The sequence below is a fragment of the Coturnix japonica genome, chromosome Z (genome assembly GCF_001577835.2).
Source record: "Coturnix japonica isolate 7356 chromosome Z, Coturnix japonica 2.1, whole genome shotgun sequence".
NCBI classification, from domain to species: Eukaryota; Metazoa; Chordata; class Aves; order Galliformes; family Phasianidae; genus Coturnix; species Coturnix japonica.
The window spans coordinates 27,340,831-27,349,831 of record NC_029547.1 but is presented as its reverse complement, the minus strand read 5'-3'; positions in this window follow the sequence as shown (position 1 = coordinate 27,349,831).

Sequence of the window (9,001 nt, the reverse complement as noted above, 5' to 3'; positions counted from 1 at the left end):
TTCCTTCCTTCCTTCCTTCCTTCCTTCCTTCCTTCCTTCCTTCCTTCCTTCCTTCCTTCCTTCCTTCCTTCCTTTTAAACCTTTCGTTTTTAATTTTATTATGGCTATGCATGACATTTCACTAATGAATGTGAATACTTTGTTATTCTTCTGAGATATTCATTGATAGCTCAGTCACTCAAACACTCAATCACTCAAACACGTATTCAGTGTCTGAATGGACTGTTCTATTTGAGATGGAAAAAAAATCTGAGTGATATCATCTTACTTGTGGATCTTACAATAGTATGAGTTGAACTCATTCAGAAGAGAAATAACAGGTGATAGCTACTCAGTCAGGTCGAAGAAACAGCAGGAAGGATGTTTAGGTAGGAATGAATCCAGACTAGACTGTATTGACTTAAAGCTCAGGAGCTACTGCTGTCACTGTTTTGGCTATTACTCTACCTTCTTGGAAAGGAAGATTGTTAAATCATATGGAAGAACGAGCAAGCAGGAAACAGAAACAACCCAAGCAGGCAGTGTTTGTGGATATTGTCACCTAGTGCTTGTAATTGTCTTGTTTCTTTCCTTGTTAGCAACAGCTTTTGAAACAAATTATTTTAACTACTTAAGGAAGTGTTAGTAGATCTAGGAGACAGACAGAGGAAAGGAACCTGAAGATCCTGGTGGACGGCAGCATGACCACAAGCCAGTGCTGTAACCTTGTGGCCAAGAAGGTCATTGGGATCCTGGGATATATTAGAAGGGGTATGGTTAGTTGGTAGAAAGTTGTTGTCCTCCTCCTCTACTCTGCCCTGGAGAGACCACATCTGGAATACTGTGTCTAGTTCTGGACCCCTCCATTCAAGAAGGACAGGGAGCCTCTTGAGAGAGTACAGCACAGAGCCACAAAGATGATTAAGGGAGTGGAGCACCTCCCACATGAGGTGCTTTAGCTTGGCGAAGAGAAGACTGAAGGGTCACTTTATTAACATTTATAAATATATAAATGTTGAGTGTTAGGAGGCTCTTTTCAGTGACATCCTTTGTGTTAGGAGGCTCCATTCAGTGACAGTGGGCAATGGGAGCGAGCTAGTACATAGGAGTTTCAACATAAATATGAGAAAAAACTTCTTCACAGCAAGGTTAACAGAATAAACTGGAACAGGCTGCCCAGAGAGACTGTGGGGTCTCTTTCTCTGGAGACATTCAAAACCCACCTGGATGCATTCCTGTGTGACCTAATCTAGGTGCTCCTGCTCTGGTAGGGGGAATGGACTAGAGTATCTTTTAAGGTTCCTTCCAGTCTCTGACATTCTGTGATTCTGTGATCTTAAATGTCAGTGTGCAAAAAAATATCTTAAAAATGAAACATTTTCAGAGCTACTGCATAATTTGTATTGCATATGTGTAACATTCATACACTAAATTTCTGCAGATAAAATATGCACAGGCAAATTAATCTGTGTACCTTTATAATCTCTATTTTATAATGGAAAAAAAAATAAAATCTGTCAAAGTAATTTTGAGAGAGTGAGGACAATACTTGATAAATGTCAGAAACTCATAAAAACTGCACCCAGTATTCCAAGGAGTGCACTGTGCCGAGTGAGCCCCAGGGAGCTGAAGCACACCAAGTTGACTAAGGATGGGTAAACCTGTTTGGGCTGCAGAACTGTGGAAATACATGTTTGTCAGAATAAAGAATTTGATTGTAAAGTTGTGTCATGTAGATGCTCATGTGCCCAAGAGTCAGGCTACTGAAGAGCAACAAAACAACCATCAGGTAGGTCGAGCTGTCAGAATTGAGGTGGCTCAAATAATCTTGGGCTGTCAACACAAGAGCAAATTATTTCTGTCTCAGTGGGCCCATGAGACATCAGGCCATCAAGGAAAAGATGTGACATATAAGTGGGCTCGAGAGCAAGGGGTGGATGTAACTGGGTTGGATGTGACATGGGTGCTATGGCACAGGTTATTCATGGCTGTAAGCATTAAGTGCTTACCATGGTGAAGGCAAGCCACTGGGTGGCTTAAGACATATGCAGTACCCCATGCTACAGCCTGAAACACCATATTTGGTCTTGAGAAACAAGCCCTGTGGCAATATGGCACCCCAGAAAGTACTGAATTAGATAATGGGACTCATTTCAAAAATTCTCTTGTAAATACTTGGGCTAAAGATCATGGCATTGAGTGGGTTTATCATGTCCCCTATCATGCACTAGCTTCTGGTAAAACTGAATGCTACAATGGGTTGTTGAAAACCATGCTGAAACCAATGGTGGTGGAACATTTAAGCATTGGGAGAAGGACTTAGGAGAAGCCATTTGGTTGGTCAATAATAGAGGATCTGTCAATTGTGATGGTCCTACCCAATCCAGCTCCCTACTGTAGGAGGGAGATAATGATCTTGTAGTACATATAAAGAACATGCTGGGAAAAGCAGTTTGGGTCCTTCCAGCCTCTGTAAATGGCAAACCTCTCTGTGGTGCTGTTTTTTCCCAGGGACCTGGGTGCACTTGGTGGGTGATGCAGGAAGATGGGAATGTTCTGTTCCCACAAGGGAATTTGATGCTGGAGGAGCAGTCAGTAATTCTATGCATATATATGTATATAGGCCTGTGTGTTTTATGCATCTTAGTTATTGTTTATTTCTATATTTATATATACATTAAGCATGATGTAGAGATGTAGAATAAGGGGTGGAATGTCCTGGTTTGTAATTTTTGCTTTTGGTACTCTACAACATAACATCATGTGAAGCACAGAGAAGAACTACACGTCCCAGAGGACCTCATGGTCAGAGAGGAAAATACGTCACAGAAGTGACAATTGCTCTCTCTCTCTCACTGCCTGGCAGCCATTGTGGGTGTGCCTCCAAACTGTGTGCCTTCATTTTTAAAGTAGACTTCGCAGTCTTCTGACAGCACTCTCTCTCTCTTTTTTTACTTGATTTATTAGCTTCAATTTCAATTAGATTGTATTATATTGTGTTATCTTGCAATCCCATATCATAGTTGGTAAAATAAGTTTTCCTCCTTAGATCATTTTTGCTGCTCTGTTTGTTACCTTGACCCCAGCTCCCATCTCCTTACCCCTTTCTCCTTTCCCTTCCCAGTTTTGTGGGGCTGGGGGACTCACAGGCCCACTGCCCCCCTGTCACAGCCACAGACTGATCTAGATAACTCCGTGACAGAAATATAAATCACTCTGAATGTCTTTGAAGAGTGAGAGCTTGCACATCTAAGACAAAAGTACTTCCTACTTATATTTACATTTATATTTTAAATATTTTTATATTGAATAGTATTTATATTTAATATTTATTATTTGTTTTCTCCACATATGTATTTACAATTCTTGTATGTGTTTTTGTGCTTATTTTGCTCTAGTATTTTCATAGTTTTATTCTACAGTATCTTTTTGCCATTCCACTTCACATTCTCTATGAAATACTTCAGAGTTACCTTCAGTTTCAAGTTGTAAATGACCTACAAATGCTAGAAAAGAGGGGTAAAAGACAATGAGTCAATAAAACAAATCACTTTTCCCCTTGTATGACGACATACATTTCAACAAACATGACAGTGATTTCAGTAAAAACTGACCCTGTTAAGTACGTAAAATATGTTAAGATTTCATCCTAAACATGTATGCAGCTGTTTTGTAACCCAGTTTTTCAGCAAGACATTTCAAAGATGAAGAATTCTGATCAGAACTGTAAATTCTCATTGGATGAAACTACTTATCCTTTTTTCCTTGGAGACAGAACCAGTTTTAAAAGTCATTATTTTCTTTTTCTTTAATGAAGGTGCCACATAAAACATGGGAAGAAAGAGCCATGTGACTAGAAAGCCAGAGTCATGCTTCTGAACTGTCATTCTGTGACAATTATTAAAAGATCCTTTCTTGTTCTAAAGATCACTCCTTTTTTGAATTATATGAATTGATTCTCAGCACTTTGGATTTCACCTTTTTAACTTGCATAAATGTGAAAATAGTACAGAACAAGATTTCTTCTGAATTCTGAGGTCTACAAATGTGCTTGTTTTTCTCTAAAGGCAGTTGTAGGAGAGAACTAAAAAAGAAAAAAAAAAAAAAGAAGACAAATAAAAAGACTATTGAATTACAGCCTGTATTGAAAGGAAGCAGACCATACTTTTCCATATTAAGTAATGTTTCATATCAGTGTAGATTGTGATTATTTCAATAGAAAAAAAGAAAAAATTGAAAATCTGCAGTGTTGTGAGCTCTGTGAAGCTGCTTTTTATTGTTATGGTTAAAAGTACTCTGATTTTCCAAAAATAATGATTTAATACAGAATATAATCATATTTCTCTGCAAAGAAATATATTTTCTCACCTTATATTCACTGAATAATATAAATGTATATAATAACATATATATAAACATATATAGCAATATATAGTAATTTATGTAACAATTACACGTGTAGGAGAAACATAATATTTTCCTATTTATATTTCATTTAGAAAACAAAACAAAACAAAATGCCACAGTAGTATAACACTGTGACCACTGTCTGCTTAACAAATGTTGTGCCTGCAGTAGCATCCTCACCAAGAATCTAACTCCAGTATAGTACTGTTTTTCCTAATATGCAGACTTAAGACAATAATAGGACAAGAAAGAAAGTGTTTCTAACACATAATACTTAAAATGCATCCTAATTCATAGACTGTATGCATAAGGGATACATAGCAGTAAATTGTGATGTCTCTCAATGTTTTTTCCAAATAAGCTGATTCAGATCACAGCAGGAATTCAGGCACAGAACTTCAAAAGACAATTCAAACTGATACTCCACTGTAAGAAGCAAGAACTTTTCTGCTCTTCTTGACTTTAAATTTCCATTTAACTGAAGACATTTCACTGTGACTGAAGTAGAATTTTTGGAAACCACATGATCCACGGAAAGTAGTTTAAAAAGATTACCTTCCATGAAAAGCTTTCATATCTGTATTTCTTATAATATATTTATAAACTCTACATTCCAATAAGAGGTGTAGGAAACCACAAAACACAAAGACATACTTGCATGTAATTCAGAACATAGATGAAGGAAATGTTATTTTTCCAAAGACTGATGTTGCAAATGTGATGTTAACTAGAATTGGCTTCAATAACTGCTTATTAAATAAACAAACAAACAAACAAACAAATAAGTGAATAAATTCACAGTGATTACAGAATCACAGAATTGAAGGGACCTCTAGAGATAATCTCCTCCATCCTCCCTGCCAAATCAGGCTCCCTAGATTAGGTTGCACTGGTAGGCCTCCAGATGGGTCTTGAATGTCTCCAGAGAAGAAGACTCCACAACCTCTCTGGGCAGCCCATTCCAACCTTGAGCTGCTGTCCACACTCTTTTTAATTCATCCCAGGATGCCACTGGTTTTCTTCGCCGCCAGGGCCAGGGCAAACTGCTCGCTCATGTCCAACCTGTCATACACCAGGACACCCAGGTCTCTATCTGCAGAGCTCCTTTCCAGCAGATCATCCCCCAACCTATACTGGTGCAAGCAGTTATAGTTAGTTAAGTGCATGACACTTGTTTTTGTTAAACCTCATCTGGTTCTTTTATGCCAAACTCTCCAGCCTGTCCAGGTCTTGCTGAATAGCAGCACAGCCTTCTGGTGTGTCAGCCATTTCTCCCAGATTCATATCTTCAACAAACTTGCTGAGGGTAACCACAATCCCCTCATCAAGTTCAACAATGAAGATGTTGAACAAGAACAGATCCAGCACCAGCCCCTGTGAACACCACTAGATACAGGCCACCAAGTGGAGTCTTCACCGCTGATCACCACTTTCTGAGCTCTGCCAGTCAGACATTCTCAACCCACTCCACTTCCCACTCATCTATCCTGCATTTCCTTGCTTCAGAATAAGGAAGTTATATGAAACAGTATCAAATGCCTTGCTGAAATCAAGGTAGACTACATCCACTTCTCTACCTTCATCCACTTAGCCAGTGATGACATCACAGACGGCTACCAGTTTGGTCAAACATAACCTTCCCTTGGAGAACCTGACTACTCCTCTACTCTACTTCTGAATTTTCTCTTCCAGTTGCCTGGAGATGGCAAGAAGAACATTCCAGTCCATCAGTAAAATATAATAGTAATTAATTAATTAACCAATTTTTAAAAGATCATTTTTATATAATCTCTGTGAGTCTTACTCAGTGAAATATATATATAAATATAAACCATACTGTCCTATAATAATGAAAATCAAACTTTCTATTGTGCTGAAGAGCCAAAGAAATGAAACAACTTCTTCCAATTTGTATGGTAAAAGAAAAGGAAAATAGATTCATCGGTTCATATGTGGTCTTTGAATTCCACTTCTATTATTGGGCATTTACTGTCCTGCAGTGGGAACAGCAGGTTCCTTCTCTACAAAGTAGTTGCAATCTCAAGTTTCTGAAGCATAAAAAATTGTGTTTAACTTGCTAATTGTGAAGTAGCTTTGTAGAAATCTTATTTTCTCACAAGCAATCCGTGGCTAGTCAGATATAAGATTTTTGACCTATTCTAATTTGACTTTATTATTATTATTTTATTATTTATTTCTATTTATTTGTTATTTATTTATTAGTTTTGCCATCTTGTTGTGTTCCATTTTCCAAGTCACTAAACATACCAGTTTGTCACTTCCCCTATTATTAATGGCCAGTTTTGTAGTTGTAAAAGTTGTTTACTAAGCAAAGTGTAGCCCTCAGAACAAAATTATTTCACTGTTGCAGTTTCTCAACATTTATGTAAAATATTTACCTTCCTTGTTCTCAGTCTGGACTGTGATCTAGCTCTGTCAGCCTATGACCATTTAAGAGCTTCCCTAGAGCTTAAGCTGTTGAGTTGTTCAGAGATCCCTATCTTTAATGCTTCTATCATTTTCACTCCTTTCACTGTGTTAGCTTACACCAGCACTGTAAATTGAACCATTTTCATGAAATACTGATTCATCAAAAACTTAAGCTAGACCTTTAAATGTTTTTATGCATCTTCCCATAAGATCTTGGACATGTAGGAACATAAGATCTCAGCCTCAGTCAGAGTTCAGTTCTCATCTTCAAAAATAACACTATTCTTCATCTTCTATGTTCTCAGTATAATCAGTCATGACACGACTATGGTACTGAAATGAAACAATTCACATTAGGTAAACACCTTGTTAGAGATAATAATTAGAGTATAATTTCACAATATAGGTCCTCCTTGTTTGATTTGCATTAGAATACAAATCAACAACGTAACATTTTTGCTCTGTGTTTGTTTACAAATAATGATAAAGGCATGTTGAATGATCTTCCTGTGGCCAGAGAGATTCTATACAGTTTTAATAATAAATCAAGTAAATTATAGGCTTTTATAAAAGCTACTTGTGAGGTGCTCTCCAACAGTTTGTGAAAGTGACTAGAGTCACTTATAGCGTGCATGCCAGCATCTTCTACTCTAGTTCCTGTGAAAAGGCCACTTACTTTGTACCTTGTATAAAATGAAACTCTTGAGCTAATGAGCATCTGAAATTGTTGCTTTTCTCCATTATTATTTTTATCTACTGATCATCATCTATGTATGAGAACCTTGAAATACTTTATTATTTCAGTAAAATAAATTACTCACATGATTTCACATGAACTGGAATTTCCCTAGAACAGTTTATACATCTGAAGGAGTTTTAATAATCTTTCATGGAGACATGATAGTGGATTTTTATTATCTAAAAGGCGGGCAATAGAAAAGAAAGGAAAAGACTCTTTAGCAGGTTCTTTTGTGATAGGACAAGAGGAAATGGTTTCAAACTAAAACAGGGAATATTTAGAGTATAAGGAAAAAAAGGTTCTTACAGTAAAGGTAAACACTGGAACCGGCTGTCAAGAGAGTTGGCCACATTCCTGAAGACATCCAAGGTCAGCTGGATGGACTGAGCAACCTCATCTAGCTGTAGATGTTACTGTTGATTGCAAGGGTGTTGAGAAGATGACCTTTGACGGTTCCTTCCAGGTCAAACAACTCTATGATTCTGTGATTACTGGGAAAATTGTAATTGTTTCTTTATATATCGGAAAGAAGACAACAATTATGTTTCAGTCTAATGTGCTACATTTAATTTCCAGTCCTTTTATTCTAATCTGTTTATCTAGGACAAAATGGAAATGTCTGCTTTCATTTTTATTTTTTATTATATTTTATTTTATTTTATTTTATTTTATTTTATTTTATTTTATTTTATTTTATTTTATTTTATTTTATTTTATTTTATTTTGTTTTATTTTATTTTATTTTATGTGTATGTGTGTGTATAAGATGAAACAAGTCAGTTGCTCTAAAATGTTAAGTTTGAGCATTAGTCTTATTTTGTTTCATTTTCCAGTCTATCCCATTTGGACTCAGATGCATTGTTTAATGGTAAATGTGTAACAACATATTTTTCCTTGTGCCCAACTCCAGGTCTAGTAAACCAGTCTTAAGAGGCACCAGCAAATCAGGTTTTGATATGTGTCCAAAAAAAGGACAGTGTACTCAGTAAAGAGTCTAGAGAATAAGTCCTGTAAGGAGTGATCAAAGGAACTGGAGTTGGTTAGCCTAGAGAGGAAGAGGATCAAGGGAGATCTTATTGCTCTCTACAGGAACCTCAAAGGAGCTTGTAGAGTTGCTGGGGTCTGTCTTTTCTACTAGGAAATGAGTGACATGAATATGTTCCACTGTCTATCAGCCTACCTGAAAAATCATGATAAAATTTTTAAAGAAAGAGGAATTATCTTTCATCTTTTGTTCTTTATTTTCCCTTGGCAAAGGAGAAAATGGTAATGTTTACAAGACTGTGAAAAGCGGTATCTAAGGATCTTCCTGAATACTAATCTTACAGGAGATTCTGTATTTCTATACAAGCTTGACTCCCTATCACTCACCAACTTTTTCTGCCTTTCTCTCCTTGCACATAATCTAGTATACTGTAGCACATTAAAGTAAGGCCCCTGGGAACT